Source organism: Cryptomeria japonica, chromosome 5 (assembly GCF_030272615.1).
Source record: "Cryptomeria japonica chromosome 5, Sugi_1.0, whole genome shotgun sequence".
NCBI lineage: Eukaryota > Viridiplantae > Streptophyta > Pinopsida > Cupressales > Cupressaceae > Cryptomeria > Cryptomeria japonica.
In genome coordinates this window covers 49555844-49574387 of record NC_081409.1, presented here as the reverse complement: position 1 = coordinate 49574387, position 18544 = coordinate 49555844, and the positions used below count along the sequence as shown (strand labels likewise).

Below are 18544 nucleotides of genomic sequence, written 5' to 3'. Positions count from 1 at the left end.
AAACTTTTCCTCCAGCTTGGTCAAAACGGCTATCTTTTCAAATTCAAACTTTTCCACTAGCTTATAATAGTGAAATTGTCATGTCAACTATGATGTCATTTATTTTTGGCCTTTCTAATAGCGAATTCTCCCACTCTCATCTTGAAAAGATAGCCTGTGGTCTGTCGTCACTCCAAGTACGAGGCATGCACTATCCTATCCGTTGGATAGAGCTCAATTTTGTAGCCTCAAGATTTGGCATGATGTTAGATAGATATCCCTTGCCACCTTTGTAGGCAAATTTATTGCAAGGCATTTTGCATTAAATGCATGTTGAAGACAACGCTCATTAGCTTTTACTTGTCTTCCTTTGCAGGACTATCAACTGGATTCTCTCTGCAACCATCTTCATAGAAGCTAAAGCTACTACACGTTTCTAAGCGATGTTTGGGGAGGAGTTGTTTGGGTTTATAATGAGTGTCTAACCTAGACCAATCTCTTTCTTTGGAGCGGATACCCCCATCTCTCTCTTTGCCTCAACCTGCCAAGTCTCTTTTAGACAAATCATAGACCTGAGATTGAAGAGGCTCCTCCTATTTCCTGAGCCAACGGTCATCCTAGCCATTAAGCTCATTCTTGGTAGTGGGCATGTCAGCAGAGAAGAATACCCCTAAGAAAACACGAGCATTTTATCCCGATTTGTCGCCTCCCTGATGGACCTCAAGCTTGATAAACAGGAATTCTGGAACGTCACCAGATGACTCTTCCTAGGAGACATCTTGCTTGAATTGCAAGAAGTCCCAAACAAAGAACGACATGACTCTGGCACTCCACGTCTAAGTGAGAGAATCCTCTTGAATGTCCTGGGAGAGCTGATTAAATTCTATCCTTTTCTTCTCGACCTGATGGGAAAGGACATACAAAAGTACATAACCTTTGTTGGCATGGCCTGAGTAGGTTTCTAAAATGGAGGTTTCTGGGGAACAATCTAGAGAACACAGGCAGGGAAGAAGAATTCCTATACTTTGGCAGACTCAATGGTGTTCTACCTCCCAAAGTAGAAGCAGAGGGTCCCCAAGTGGAGAACAGTAGGCGAGGTACTGGTTGTGCTTCTGGTCGAGGAAGGGGTCATCCTCCACATAGGGGTCTTGGAAGATGTCGTGTCCCAATGCCTCCGCCCATGCCCTGAGGAGAGAATTAAACAGATAGGTTTCCATTTGATCTGTTCTTTTTTGAGGCCGCTATAGAGCTCATAGTTGGCTCTTTTTTATTTCTTTGTTAATTTGAAATTTTCATAGAAACTTTTAACATAGCATTAGACTTATAAATTTTGAAAAGCTTTAAGAGATTTTATGAAAGGATAAATGAAGCATAATTAGCACTCAAACCCCACTTTGAGTCCAGATAATTTTAGGTCTTTGGATGTGGTTTTCTTTTCCTATGCATACTCATGGACAAATCTTTATTTTCATAGTTTTTAGGCCCTACTAGGCCATTTTAGAAATCTATGGTTTCATGGTGTAAATTCTCTTTAATATCAATATATTATTCTGGCTCTGCCTTTATCGACAAAAAAAAAATCATAGTAGATATCTAGTAACAATGATAAGAGGGACACAAGGTCACCTCTCGAAGTCAAACGAGAAGCACCCGAAAAGCTAAATCTTAAGTCTAATGGCACAACCCAAAAACTAGATAAAAAAATAACAATAAAATATAAAAAAACAACCACTTAAGTGGTAAGAGAAATCCCAAATGGTGGTGGAGGAGGCTCACGGTCATCCGATTGGTCTCATACATGAGTAGGGTCTGGAGTGACGTTAATAAGTGACCACCTCTCATCAATAGTAGCTTCTCCTTCCTCTTTATCTCTGAAGTCACAAATAAGTGAAATCACCAAGGTTGGATAGCAAAAACCCTTGGAAGAATTAAGCCATCGATCACCAACATAAGTCTACCATCTGCACCCACCAGTATTGTCTTGCCCTAGCTCTTCAGAGCCCCACCCAAAGGAAAACCCTCCATACGAGGGAGATATAGAGTGGCGTCAAGAAGAGCCACCAAAGTAGCAACAAAGATAATGAGGCAAGAGGGTCTAAGAGCACCTCGTAGAAGATTTATTGCCCCTCTGTTGGCCATGAGGTAGAGAGTGATCACGAGAGGCAGTGGCGTTACGAGAAACTTTAGAAATAGTACGTGGGGCATTACCCCGGTGTGCAAGTAATTTGTAGAGGTGGGAGACCTCTAGTACCACCTTATTGGCTTGAACCTAGATCTGAAGAAACACATTATAACAAATACATGCTTTAGGAAAAAATAAAACTTTAGTGGAAATAGAGATATGAGCCAATAACACAAAATTTGTATCTTTCTATAAACTAAACAAAATTTTCACTATGAAAGCATGCCAAATTTGGGTATACTTGAAAGTGGAACAAGGTCAATCTCCCAAGGGAGCCATATGCTATTAGAAAGGCTCTAGCCAAAAGGGACGAAAGAAATCATGAATCTAATTCCAAAAAAGATTGAGTATGGTGATGAAACTAGAAAATATGCTTAAAAGATTCTAGCTGACCACAAAAAGGACAATGAGGATCCTTGACACTCATATGCTATAGGCAAGATCCTAGAGGCAAGCCTTAGAAGAGAATACACCAAGCAAAATGGGCAAATTTGGGCTCAATAATGGCAGCCCAAATTTTACAAAGCCTACCAATGCCAAATAAAGAGAGTTGATTGTAGATTCCACCAATGATTAAGTGCATCAAACATAGGAATATGCAGGGAAAGCTAATGGTAACCTAACTATAGCCTATAATTACAAAAAGTAGTATCTTGATACCATTGCCAATATTTCCACCATGGCATGACATTGTGGATGACAATTTTGTGAAGCAGATTAAGAGGCAGAGAAGATAAAACTATATTGAAAGCCTCATTATCCATCCAAGAAATTCAAAACTGAGCTTTCGTACCTTCCAAAGATCTAAGACTCATAGTGGATCCATAGAAAAAATCTCTAGGAGTGTAGATGTATTGTGTTTACAAAAACACAAAACACACATCTATGGCACCCAAGAAAAAGAAAGTCCCTGAATTTGGATTAGTGTAATATGAGTTCTAGGTGTCACTGATATCAAACTTTCTGGTCTCGACGACATACTTAGCAGTTCTTTAGATTTGGAGATGGTTCTCAAATAAGTCATTCTTGTAAGTGGGTGTATAACACATATGGATGTATGGAGTATGTGTATGGATGTTTGTGGCAACATTTTATGGTGTATTATGATATTTCCAAAGCTCTATTGGTATTTTGTATATTGGTATGATGTTTTAGTCATGTCTAACTATTATGGTGAATAGTTTGTCATACAGCTTGGTCCACTATGTGGTAGATATGCATAAAATAGTTATTTAGTTCCAAGATAGTGTTTCTGGATGTAGATTCTTGTTATATCTAATTTTTTAGAAGTATGGGAGATCTATGGTTGGACATAATTAAGTTTGAGGTCCAGTTGATATAGTTACAATGTGGTGGTGTGGAGGAATGCAATGCATTCCTCAACTTATAGTTGGTAAACTATTGTGGATGGTTGATTAAGATTTCTTGATGTATTATGTTTCTTCTTTGGTCATCTATAAATTTTGATGCTGGTTAAGACTAAAGTTTGAGTTTGTTGCATTAGCAGGAGTTAGCCATTTTATCTTTTGAGGCCAACTTATGTGTTTTAGGTATGTGTAGTAGCATGTGGATGCATAAGAGATATACTAGGAGTATCTAGAAGGTGTGTCGACGTAGTGTGACCCCTCACACATTTTATTTTACTTTCATATTTTCTTTGGAGAGTGTTTTGGGGTTGATGGTTGTGCATGAGCACATTATGTCTTATTAGCCTGACCTAAAGGATTTTATTGAGGTTGCATATAATATATAAAGGTTAGATTCATTGTTTGGATGTATGAAGTAGTAGAGTAAGTTGTGTGAAGTCAATGTAGAGTGTTAAAATGGTTCAGATATATAAAAATAGTGATGAAGATAGTTTTTGATGCGTAGTGCTATCAGCATTCTAATAGATGTTTTTTCTAAATTTCAATCTTGTTGATATCATTGTATTAGTATAATTGCATCTTGTCTTAAAGAAGTGATCTTTAGATTCTATAAGTAATTATTGTATATTGCCTTGTAATAGTGAAAAATTAGGGTTTCTACCATTAAACATAATAAAACCACTAATTTTCCTTAGGTACCATTACATTAGGAAAATATAGGAATTTGATAGATCTAAGCCCAATATACATAGATTTTGATCTGATTCCAGGCCCTTTAGATGGGGCTCTACTTTCCCTTGAATTGAATTGTGTTGAACTTAGGATAAATGTGTAGATATTAAAGAGATCAAGCATAAATAGTGAGCTAAATTCATCACATGAAGCTACAAACTTAGATTTGAGCAATAAATGAAGATTTGGATATGTTCCAAAAAGGTCAACCTGAATTGTCAGGATTGTGATTATGGCCCCCCTAGTCCTTTGAACTTTTCATTGTCCAAAAGGGAACGTATTCGTCTCTGTGAATAATGTCAATCCTAAAAAATTACAGCTCTATAATTGTTTTCTGCAAACATAAAGAGAAGAGAAATTGTTGGGAATAGGGGTTTTTGTAAGTCAAACCCTAGTTTAGGAATTAACCTTGAATAAAATAATGCGAATACTAAAATAAATAATGAAAGGATATACATTAGATCTGTAGTCGTTGATAATGATGCTTTCCTTCTTTGAATGTAATCACATATGTTGTATGAAATGGAATGAACATGACAAAACCCTAATCACACACACATACTTGCATATGAATGATGTAAGTTTTCTCCACAATGGTTCAATGAAGAATATGCAACCTTCAAGATCTCTGAAAATGCATGATGATGAATTCTTTATGGATGCAGGATTGCTAGATTTCTTGGAGATGGATATTTGATAGATGAAATTAGGTTTATCAAATGTCTTTCTATAAGGGTATCTAGGTCATTTATTGATTAGGTTAACCTCCAATGGTCATGTTGAGCCACAAAGTATAATTTCCATCAAAGAGATAGGACCCTTGCCCCATTTAAAAATCAGGCCCAACTAAGAGGGACCATGGCACTGGGTGCCATGATCCTTCTCCGAAAGGGACCAAAATTAAGCCATATGAGGAAGAATACCCATCCAAGAAGTTCATTAGTGGGTGTAAATGGCATCAAAACTAGAGAATGGGCACAAAAAAGAGCTAGATAGGTGATGAGGATAGGACATGCTAAAGTAGGGGGACAAACATGAGGTGTAAATTAGCTTAGAGATAATTTAGGATGCTACATTTATCCCCCACTTTAATGGGAGTATGATCCTATGCAAATACTAATGGGAAAGTAGATGAGTAGATTAAAGAGAGGAGCAATTAGGAGCACAATCATTGATAGTATAAGACATCATTAATTTGGAGGAACCAAGCTCCCTAATCTTAGGATCTTAACTCACTCAATCCCATGTAGGGTTAGAGAAAGAAAAACAAAAACAAAAGGGAAAATAGAAGAAAACAAAGACAAAAAAGAAACACAACATGCAAAAGATGAAAACTAAAAAACAAGACTTCAAATCAACTAGTCGAAGAGACCTCGATATCAAAATGTCTCAACCACTAATATCACTCTTTAAAATGTCATCTCAAGGACAAAAGTGATCACATGAAAATAGAAAGCGCATGCATCATCTATGAACTAAAAAATAGAAAAGCTATGAGATCATGAGAAGAGAAGAGAGAAAGAATGAATACACCTTCTTGATGTGTTTTTGTAGGTAATCCATGAGAAGAAAGAATGAGAGAGGACATGGATTCACATTCTAGATGTGTTTTCCTAGGTGATCCATGTTTTAGAGGAGAGAACAAATAGTCTAGCTGTATTTTTCTAGTTCCACTCATCATAATGTGTGCATACAAGTGACATTTGGTTTTAGTTGTTAAGCATCCTAAAGCAGCCATCGGTGAGGAGGGACTCAAAGATATCAATCCAGACTGGTCGGCAAAAGTAATCACAACAGAAACACAAAGGTATGATGGAGGAAATGCAAAATAGATATTTTTATTGTATGAAATTTAATTACATCCAACCGGTAACAACTAGCTTACAACATACTAACACACAGGCCTAGTAGAATAGGTCACAACCAGGACCTTGAATCGAAAGATCTATCTTCTAGGCACAGTCTATCTATCTGATAGTCTGATTGATTCTAATTGATTCTAATTGATTACATTCTAAAGCATGATTACAAATATATATATATCGATCAAAAGGTTTTAGTCGGCCCAAAAGGGATCAAAACCCGAAGAACAAGACCTAACGTGCAAAATAAAAAAGGTCGGCCTCCACCAAGAGATTCCTCTGAAAAATCCAAAGGATGAAACCTAGATTGTGGGAAAAGGTTGGCCACATGGCAAGGAACATTAGAATAAATTCCCAAGGCTCCGAAAGCTTTAGAATGGGTTCTGATAGATCATCAGAGTAGGTTTTAGGCAACTGGTAACAAAGGAACAACCAGTAACAAGAAATTGTCATGGAAACCGGTAGTGATATCTTGTCAGAAAGTGATCCAAATGCGATGTGGTCTGCAAGAAAGAAAGATGATCAAGTCTTCAAGTAGAATCCAACTCCATAGGATCCGGTGAGGCAAAACTGGGACACTTAGAAAGGAAAATTGAAACTACAAACAAAAAACAAAACAGAAAGGAAAATGTTTTTGGTTGATGCAAAATTGATGTGAACCTAGGATATTCCTGCATCAGACATTTGGGGCTAATGAAAAAGTGAGCCTCTCACTTTGCTAGGGTCAGAGGGAAACCAAGGTGGTCTAGCTCATCCTGAGAAATCCAAGATTAATCTTCAAGTGGTCTACCCTTCCACTTCACAAGATATTCTTTCTAGTGACTGTTCCGGGTACTACACCCAATCCTACTATCCAAAGTCTCTTCAATCTGATCCAGTTCCTTTTGGGAAAATTGTTTCTCAAGGTCTACAACACTGTCCTCACTAAATTCTAGTTTATGGTACTCATGAAGATCTGCAATGTTGAATATAGGTGAAATACTTAGAATATCTGGTAGCTCCACTTCATATGCATTTTCAGAACTGAACTTCCTCAAAATCCTACAGGGTCCAAACTTCTTCATCTGCAACTTATTATAAGATCCAACCGAGAATCTCTTTTCTCAGATATACCATCACTTTATTGCCAACTTCAATTTCCTTATGTCTCCTCTTCTCCTCTTCCTTCTCTTTATATTTGTCGTTCATGTCTTCCAAATGATGTTTAACCTGAATATGCCATGCTACCATGTGATCTACAACATCTTCTACTCCTAAACTCTTTCGGTCTTCACTTCTAATGTCTCTCAATTATGATATTCCTCTAGGATGCACTTTGGTAACAATCTCAAAAGGTGTTTTTTCGGTACTTCTATTCACTGATTTTTTGTAGGAAAACTTTGCTTGTGCAAGGTTCAAATCCCAACTTCCAGTTTTATCTCCCACTAAACATCTCAACAAATTTCCCAAACTCCAATTAACAACTTCTGTCTATCCATCAGTTTGTGGATGAAAAGTAGAACTGTACTTCAAAACTATCTTTATCTTCTTCCAAAGTGTTCTCCAAAAATAGCCAACAAACTTAGTGTCTCTATCTGAAACTATGCTCTTAGGTAATCCATGCAACCTTACCACTTCCTTGAAAAATAGGTTTTCTACATGTAATGCATTTGATGTCTTCTTACAAGGTATGAAATGAGCCATCTTTGGAAATCTATCCACTACCACAAATATAGAATCATTCCCTCTCGGTGTCTTAGGCAATCCAAGTACAAAATCCATGCTTATATCCTCTGAAGGTCTTACCGATACTGTCAAAGGTTTATACAATCCCATATTTTGACTACTACCTTTTGCAACTTGACAAACTCTACAACTCTACATATATCTTAACATCCATATGAATCTGGGGCCAAAAGTACTACTCAGTAACCAATGCAATTGTTTTGTCAATCCCAAAATGTCCAGCTAAACCTCCACTATGTTTCTCTTTTATTAGGTTCTCTCTCATGGTACTCTTAGGTATGCACAATTTAAATCCCCTAAATAACATCCCATCTTAAGTGAAGTAATCCAACCATAACCGTTCCTCTACATGCTTTCTAGAGTTCTACAAAATCTGGGTCTTCATCATACAAGATCTTCAAATCTTCAAAACCTAATATTGTCACTCTCATCTCTATCAGAAAATTCCTTCTTATACTCAATGCATCAGTAACTTTGTTAGATTTCTGACTTCTATGCTTCAACACAGAGGTGTAACTCTTCAAGAATTCTTCCCATCTCATATGTCTCTGATTCAACTTACTCTAACTATTCAAATTTCTGCAAAGCTTGATGATCTGTATACAACACAAACTCCTTAGGCAACAAGTAGTGTCTCCATTTCTTCAAGGCTTGAACTATGGCATAAAATTCCTGATCATACACTAAATATCTCCTCTGGGCATCATTCAATTTCTCACTAAAATAGGCTACTTCTCTCTCTTCTTGACTCAAGACTGCTCCTATTGCTATTCTACTTGCATCACAATCCACTTGAAATACCTTATTAAAATCTAGTAAAGCTAACATAGTTTGCTCAATCACTTTCTGCTTCAACAATTCAAAACTTTTGTTTTCTCCTGTGGTCCACTTGAATTCCTTTCGATCTCCTCTCACGGTCTCAGTCATAGGATTACAAAATGAACTGAATTTTTTTATAAACTTTTGGTAAAAACTAGCCAATCCATGAAATGATCTTACATCTCCAATGCTTTCTGGTGTAGGCCACTCAACAATGGCTTTCACTTTCTCAGTGTCCTCTTCAAACCATCCTCATATATCAAAAATCCTAATTAGACTAACTCATCCTTCATGAAAGTACACTTCTTGATATTGATTAGCAACTTTTCTTCTCTCAACCTCAACAAAACTTGTCTTAACTGTAACAAATGATCCTCTTTTGTTTTACTAAATATCAGAATGCCATCTAAATACATGATAACAAACTTACCCAAGAATTTCTTCAATACCTCATTCATCAGCCTCATGAAAGTACTCAGTGCATTAGTCAATCCAAAAGGCATCACCAACCATTCATATAGTCCTTTGTTTGTCTTAAATGATGTCTTCCACTCATCACCTTCTCTTATCCTGATCTAATGATATCCACTCTTCAAACCTATATTTGTAAAGTATTTTTCTCCACTGAAATAGTCCATTATCCATCCTAGGAAAAGGAAACTAGTATTTCATTGTGATTTTGTTTATTGCTCTTGAATCGGTACACATAGTAGTTCCTCTTCCTCTGATATATCCTCTTCCTCCTTGAAATATTTCTCTAGCAAACCTTCCACCTCTACCTCTCTGTCTTTTCTCATGTCTTTTGTTCAATTTCTCTTCAGCTTTTAGTGCATACTGGTAAGCCTCTTCAACACTCTCCAATTTGATCATACTGAGTTCATCTTGTATAGACATATGCAATCCATTAAAGTATCTTGCAATTCGTTCAACTTCATCATCAACATGTCCGGATCTGATGTTCAACTTGTAAAATGCTTCAGAGTACTCCTTCACACTAGATTACTTTTGTCTTAGATTTTGCAACTTCCAGAACAAATACACTTGATAATTCATTAGGACAAGCTTCGATTTCAACTTACCAATCATCTGATCCCATGTCTTAATCTTTTCTTTACCTCTTCTTTGTCTATCAACTTGCAAATGCTTCCACCAAAGAGATGCATGACCTTTCAACTGGGTATAGGCATATTTCACCTTCCTCTCTTCTACAATATTTTCAAAATCTAAATACTTCTCCATCTCCAAGATCCAATCCATCAACTCATTTGAATATAACTTCCCATCATATTTTGGTGGGGTAAAATGAGGTTTAGTGTTTAGCCTAATCAAAACCCTTAAAAACCTTTCTTCATTTGGATCAACTGCGGGTACAGGTTTACCTATTCTATTAGGGATTCTTCTCCTTCATCTTCACTCACATCTTCAATATGTCAGCCTCTTCTCTTGGCTATCTCCACAGCTTCTAACTAAGCTACTATTCATCACAACATCTCCATCATAGTAGGGTCTGCATTCCCACGCACTCCACCATTCCTAGTTCCTCTTCACGCCATCGATTCATGCTAGTCCTCTGCAATTATAGGTCGGATCCATAATCTACCACCCTAAAAAAAAATTCAGGACACACAACCTCTAGAAGGAAACTTCGCTCTAATACCACTTGAAGCAGCCATCGGTGAGAAGGGACCTCAAAGAGATCAATCTGGACTAGTAAGAAAGAGTAAACACAACGGAAACACATAGATATGATGGAGGCAATAAAGAACAGATAGTTTTATTGCATGAAATTTGATTACATCCAATTGGTCACAACCGAGATACAACATACCACCACAAAGGCTTGGTAGAATAGGTCACAATTAGGACCTTGAATCGAAAGATCTATCTTCTAGGCACAATTTATCTATTTGATACTCTGATTGATTCTATCTGATTCTAATTGATTACATTCTAAATCATGATTACAAAGATATATATATATATATATATATATATATATATATATATATATCGATCCAATGGATCCAGTCGGCCCGAAAGGGATAAAAACCCAAAGAACAAGACCTAACATGCAAAATAAACAAGGTCGGCCTATGCTAAGAGATTCCTCCAGAAAATCAAAATGATGAAATGTAGATCACAGGAAAATGTTGGCACATGCCAAGGAACATCAGAATCAATGTCCAAGGCTCCACAATCTTTGGAATGGGTTCCGATAGATCACTAGAATAGGTCTAAGAAAATCGGTAACAAACGAACAACCGGTAACAAGAAATTGTCATGGAAACCAATAGCGATATCGTGCCAGAAAGTGATCCAAATGCGATGTGGTCTACAAGAAAAAAAGACGATCAAGTATTCAAGTAGAATCCAACTCCACAGGATTTGATGAGCCAAAACTGGGATACTCAGAAAGGAAAACTGGGATACTCAGAAAGGAAAACTGAAATGCAAACAGAAAACAAAACAAAAAGGAAAATGTTTTTGGTTGATGCAAGATTGTTGTGAACGGGGGATATTCTTGCATCAAACATTTGGGGTTAATGAAAAAGTGAGCCTCTCACTTTGTTCGGGTCAGATGGAAACCAAGGCAGTCTACCTTTGCCTAAGAAATCCAAGATGAATCTTCAAGTGGTCTGCCCTTCCACTTCACATGATATTATTTGTATTGACTATTTTAGGTACTACGCCCAATCCTATTGTCCAAAATCTCTTCAATCTGATCCGGTTCCTTCTGGGCAATTGTTTCTCAAGATCTGCAACACTGTCCTCACTGAATTTGGGTTCATAGTAATCATGAAGATCTGCAATGTTGAATATAGGTGAAATACTTAGACTATCCAGTAGCTCCACTTCATATGCATTTCCAGAACTGAACTTCCTCAAAATCCTACAGGGTCCAAACTTCTTCATCTGCAGCTTATGATAAGTTCCAACCAGGAATCTCTCTTTTCTCGGATATACCATCACTTCATTGCTGACTTCAAATTCCTTATGTCTCCTCTTCTCATTTTCCTTCTCCTTATATTTGTTGTTCATGTATTCCAAATGATGTTTAACCTAAATATGCAATGCTATCATGTGATCTACAAATCAATGCCCAAGGCTCCGCAACCTTCAGAATGGGTTTTGGTAGATCACCAGAATAGGTCTCAAGCAACCGGTAACAAAGGAACAACCAATAACAAGAAACTGTCATGGAAATCGGTAGTGATATCTTGCCGAAAAGTGATCTAAATGCGATGCGTTATGAAAGCAAGAAATATGATCAAGTCTTCAATTAGAGTCCAACTCCATAGGATCCGATGAGCGAAAACTGGGACACTCAAAAAGGAAAACTGAAACTACAAATAGAAAAGAAAATAGAAAGGAAAATATTTTTGGTTGATGCAATATTGATGTGAACCAGGGACGCTCTTGTATAATATCCTATATAAGATTTTTTTCCTTTGTTTTCAAGCACACAACAACATGTGTAAGAGATGAATTGAAAAATACAAATGTGTGTTTGGTATCGAGAACATCTCATGTAAGAGTTTGTTTACTCTAGTTTCAAAAATTTGTAACCCCACGTAGGACAAATATATGCCTGGTTTCAAAGACATCTCGTGTAAGATTTTGTTTTCTCTAGTTTCAAGAACGTGCACCTTGTATAAGACATATATCAATGCTGCATCTAGTTTTGGGAATGAAGCATCTCATGTAAGAATTCAGACCTGCTCTGGTTTCAAGCATGAACACCCAGTTTAAGACATGCAAAAATATAGGACAATATGGTACAAACAGGGCAATATGTATGCGCCACCCTAATAGATCAACATAGCCCTATTTTGATATCTTAAGGAAGCTAGAAATAGGGATACCCACCTTCAACACCAAGTAAATATCCTTTAGGCAATATTGTTCATAAATCCTAGCTAAAGAGAGAATTCTCCTACAAGAAAGGATAAGATAGTTGAAAAAGAGATATCTTCCAACAAGTGTAAAAAAGATCCTTGGAGGAGAAGAGATATTTTTCCAAAAGACATCTACCCCCAAGAGTATATCTTGAACAAACATATAATCTTATACCAAAAGAATGGAAGGAGAACAAGAATGCATACCTTCCTCCTATTGCTAGGTGAAAGGGATTCTTGATGAAGGATGACACACATTTGACTCAATGTGAGGGTTAATTTTATAATAGATATACATTGTGAAGTGTAAAAAAGGTTGTAATCAAGGATACACACCTCTTTCATAAGAGAAAATCCTTGAGCAAACAATAACTTCACACAAGGAATGACATCAAAACATAAGCAGTCACTTGACAGCAAAGGAAAAGTGGATCCTTATAAGGGGTGAGAAAGATCACTGCCTCCCAAGTGTAAGGACAATAAAACCTCTAAGGAGAGATTATACATAAGCAAATGCACAATGTACTGACATAGAGGAATATTCAATGAAAGAAAAGACATTAAGATATGTAAAATGCAACTCTAAAGAAGAGATAATCTTCAAAGAGAAGGAAAAAAATATATAGGTGATGGATCAAAACTCTCCTAAAGAGAGATTAATCATCAAAGTATGAAAAATGGAACCCTTAAAGGGAATACTGAAACTTTAGATAAAGAGAAAAGATAGGATAAGATTCCTTTCCCCCAAGCATAGAGCTAAGAATGAATGATGTTGCTGATCCAAGATGTTTGATATTGAAAAAGCATCCCCTCTTATGACAAAGAGCGCCCAATAGAGTCAACTACTAGTTTCATAGGGTGAGGAGCAACATGGAGGGCAAATGGAGTGCTAAGGCACTATCTCTTCACCAAAGAAGAATGTAAGATCGATTGTAAGAGCTATGCGAACCCTATCATATATTTCATTAACAAAAGTTATAAATGCTTTACATTTTACAAGAGAATAAGAATAACTACAGTGAAAAAGACAATATTCATTACCTTCCTTATGCTTAGATTTGTAATTAATTTTAGTGAAAAAAAAGACAATATTCATATCATACTTCAACCTCAAAAATATTCTAGTAGCTAATTTAACTTGGTCATCAATGGGAGTAGGTATTGTCTCTTGAGATGTAGGACAAGGGTTGTTAGAGGAAGATGGATTGTCATTTGTCATTATAATATTTTCATTATCAACTAGTTCTTGCATTCTTTTTTTGAAAATCCTAACAATTAATATCATGATGGTCATGAGTTTGATGATATGAACAAAAAGGAGTATTTGAGGAAGAAGCACCCTTTCATGGATGATAGTTTTTGTGTGTTCCAAGATAATCCTAGAAGTTTTAAATTCTAAGGAGATCATCCATAGGTGAGTCATAATAATGTCCTCGCCCTTCAGTACTAATTTTTGAGGGAGGGTTAATAGGGACTTTAATTCCTTGGTCAAATTTTCCAAGTCCTTGTCCTCTAAAACCTTGTTTTGATATTATGTTATAGACACTCCTATAAGAATGTTTTAATTTAGAATAAGGAGGAACATTATAATGTGTCTCTTCAAAATTTGTAGTTTAAGTGTATTTAGAAGGAGCAAAGGGAAAAGTAGATGAAGGAATATCTTGTGTAGGGAGATTTTCCTTTCTATCATCATGCATATCCTCTTTGATAGGTTGGAAAAGAAGATCCTTATCAATTAAGGCCTCATCTTTACTTAATGTTATGTGGAGAGATAGTTCATGAATGAAATTAATAACAACATCTTATCTACAAATGTTTTGATGATTAAGATAGGCTCTAGGAGAATAAGGTGGATCTAAAGATATTTAAACACAAATACTTTGATCTTTCCCCCCTTGCACTATAGTATGTATATGAGAAGAAGATGGTGTTTTGTTTCTCTTCAATGATTTCCCTCGATTAGAGAGATCATTGGTAAGAGTATTAGGTCTTTCTTCAATCACATTAGATACCCTAGGAGATGTACAAGTATTAGTTTTTTCATTAGCATCTCTAGGATTAGTATATACAAAAGCTTTTATGTGATCTACATATGAAATGTATTTTCCTAAAAATATCATCATAAAACAACATGTGTTATGGATAAAGCTTTGAGATTTAATTGATTAATAGGGAGCAATTTGGAAATTCTAAAAATACAACATGCCAAAGTGCTATAAATGAAAAGAAGCAATGCGAAAAGAAAGAAATCATTATCCAACACAAGATAATGATAAATATAAGTGAAAATAAATTTAATCATATGTAAAATAGAAAATAAATCAGATCTCTTAAGTGCAATTATGAATATCTAAAATTAGATCTGAAAATAAAAGATATGAATTATGCATCCCACAAACCAAATTAACCAAAATAAATTAGGGTTTTTATGAATTTTACCTCTAAATTTATGTAATTTGATTAAAATGAGATCTATGAATGCAAAATTTAAAGTTAAATTGTTCCCAAATCAGATCTGAAATAATTAATCCAAAGTAGGCAACCCACATATTCAATTTAGAATTATAAATTAGGGTTTGTGTGAATTTAACCTCTAAATTTATGTAATTCACTTGAAAATTAAACTTGTAAATGTAAATTTTAAGTTAAAAATACATAAACAATTAGATCTAGGAACATAAATAAGAAATTAAGGTGTAAGACGTCGAGATCACCAAAATGTAATAGTGAAAAAATAGGGTTTCCACTATTAAACATAGTAAAACCACTAAATTTTATTAGTGGCCATTACATTAGGAAAACATAAGCATTTAATAGATCTAATCCCAATTGACCTAGATATGATATGATTCCCGACCCTTTTGATGGGGCTCCTCTTTCCCTTGAATTGAATAGTGTCGAATATGTTGAATATTCTAAAATTAGGATAAAATGTGTAGATATTGGAGAGATCAGGCATAAATAGTGAGCTAAAATCATCGCAGGAAGCTACAAATTTGGATGTAAGTAATAAATGAAGCTTTGGATATGTCCCTAGAAGGTTGACCTAAATTATTGAGACTATGACCTGGTGATCACCCTGATCCTCTGAATTTTTAACCATCCAAAAGGGAATTTGTTTATCTCTGCGAATAATGTTGATCCTAAAACTTACAACTTTGTACCTATTTATTGAGACTGTGACTTGGTGATCACCCTGATCCTCTGAATATTTAACCATCCAAAAGGGAATTTGTTCATCTCTGCAAATAATCTTGATCCTAAAACTTACAACTTTGTACCTATTTCCTGCTCATAGAAAGAGAAGGGAAATTTTGGGGAAAAATGATTTGCCTAAGTAAAACCCAAGTTTAGGAATTAACCTTGAATGAAATAATACAAGTACTCAAATAAATAATGGAAGGATGTACCTTATATCTACAATTGTTGATAATGATGCTTTGCTTCTTTGAATGTAATCACATATGTTCTATTGTGTGTACCAAATACTCATTCTACTAAATGTGTGTCCATGAATCAAGTCAAAAGAGGGTAAAAAATATTACCTCATTCACAAGAACAATAGATCCTTAAACCACATTACACTCTCCACTATAAAAAAAATACTACAATCCTACATTATTCATTTTACAAATAAATAATAGTGTCCCAAAAAAAGCATGCATGTATTGAACCCCTAAAATAGCCCTTATCCTCCCATTAGAGAACTTGAACTTGAATCTCCCATGACAAATAATACTAAGGTGAGAGTTTCCAATGAGATATATCATGTTATGACAAAGAGTATTGTAATTCAAAAACCACTTTAGATGAGTATTCTTATGAAAATAATCTTCAAAATCAATCATACAGGCATCTTTACATCTAGCATTGTTAAGTTCATGAAAAAGACACATCATATATCCTCTTGAGAATATTTATTAGAATCATTATTAAATTCATCCTTTTCCTTATTCTTTTACTCATTGTAAACTTTAGTGAAATAACTTGTCTTATCATAGATCAAACATCTAGCATTGGATTTTTTAGTCAAATACTTCCATACCTCTCATGAGATAGGTCTACTTTAAGTTGGAGCTCAAGAACACTGAGAGGGGGGAGTGAATCAGTGTTCTACCGATATGATCAATTTTAACTTTATTAAAATATGCATACACCAACCGGTATACTGGTACATATAGAATTGAAAGAAGTAAAGCAACCAATAAACCAATCACATAAATGAATACCATAACACACAAAATTATATGTGGGAAACCTCAAAGAGGAAAAACCACGGTGGGATTTGTGACCCACAATATCAATTCACTGTCCATATGAAGAGATATTACAAAATATAGGGGTCTGCACTTGTAGGAAGGCTTACAGCCTAGAGCACATTTCTCAATCACAAAAGGAGCCTCATTGACTACATATAAATCCAGACTACAATCTGGAGAAATGAGTGAAGTACTAAGATAGCATATTCTATGCCAGAATACGGTTCCGATTAAGCTCTATCTGTTCGAGTCTGAAACCCTAAACCCTTTATCGGAATACCCCTTTACAAAATATCATCACATAAATAGTCTCTCTGATATATTTTGCATCATCTATCCATTCATATTCGCATTCATATCTTGCACATTATATATCAAAATGATCTAGTCCAACTGACCTATATACTCTATACAATTTATCATGCCTTATGTCGGCTTACAAAGATAATTACAATATCAATATAAATGTCAACTAGATAACATAAATACATGAATATCAAAAATATTTTTTGATGCCAGATCCAAGAGATGTCAGCCTCCAATACTGATAAACTTATTCTATACCATGTTGGCCTACATTGTCTGTAACCAAAGAAATCCTTTCATCTTGTCGGTGTGAATGTCGGTGAAGTGTCTATGAAGTGTATGTCGGTACACAACTGAACCAAAACATGAATCCAGAACAAGATACCATGTTGCCATCAATGACAACATAGTGAAACCAACTAATTGAGTGTCAATTTCCAACAATATCCCCCTTTGGCATTGATGGCAACACCCATGTAAAAATTGATCATGTTTTCATCTACCAATTTCATCCTAAACCTGCTCCCCCTGAGCTGAATATCCATCAATACAAAATACTCCATATCTCCCCCTAATGTATACAAATCCCTTTTTTCTTTTTTCACATCTATATCACCCCCCCTTTGACATCAATTCCATCAAAAATTCCAAAAAAGAATACCAAAAATCTAAAACTGTACAATGAATATCCAAAAAATACCTTACCAGAGCTTAAAAAATTTGAAATTTACTAGATAAACCTTCTCCAATAGGTCAAGATAAGTATCCCAACCAGATTTGAAGTGCTGAAAATAGATACAAGTCCATTTAGTATATGAGCAAATGACTCTTTCTCACTTAACTTTGTTGGTGTGGGCTTACCAACCATATCCATACACTCCTTCTTATGTACACTGAGTGAATCTAATCGGGGACTCATGAAGCCTCTAAGACCTCTAGCTCTTCTTATGATTTTGTCTTTTTCTTTCTCAAGATTAGAAATTTGCGCTTCCAAAACCAAAATCTGACCATCAATGCATGTATTCAGTGAATTCAATCCATCAAAAGAATTGGCTATACTTGCAATTTTCTCCTGAAATTCCTTAATCTTCTTATCCAAATTAACTATAAGTACATCTATGTTACAACATACTCTGTAAATATTTGTACACTACTTTAAAGAATTGTCTATTAATTTCAACCTTTCATCAGTCTTCTTCCTCTTAGACTTAATTACTTGATCAAATGTAGCTCTTTTTTCCTATGTGAACCTCTCCAGTGCTTTCCGGTTTGAAATTTGCTCCAAGGATTGAAAATCCTTTGAAATGTGCTCAGTAATTGTCTTAAGCTTGCCAGATGGGCTCACTTCTCTGTCAATCTTGCACTCTGGGACTAGTCTATGCAAAAAGTGATAGACTGATAAATAATCCCTTTATCC

General features: G+C 35.5%; 1 pseudogene; it reads right to left on the bottom strand.

Moving 5' to 3' along the window:
* Window positions 1-11025: 11025 nt before the first annotated feature.
* LOC131040060 (agamous-like MADS-box protein AGL11) overlaps window positions 11026-18544 on the bottom strand; it is a 90819-nt pseudogene continuing 83300 nt past the window's right edge.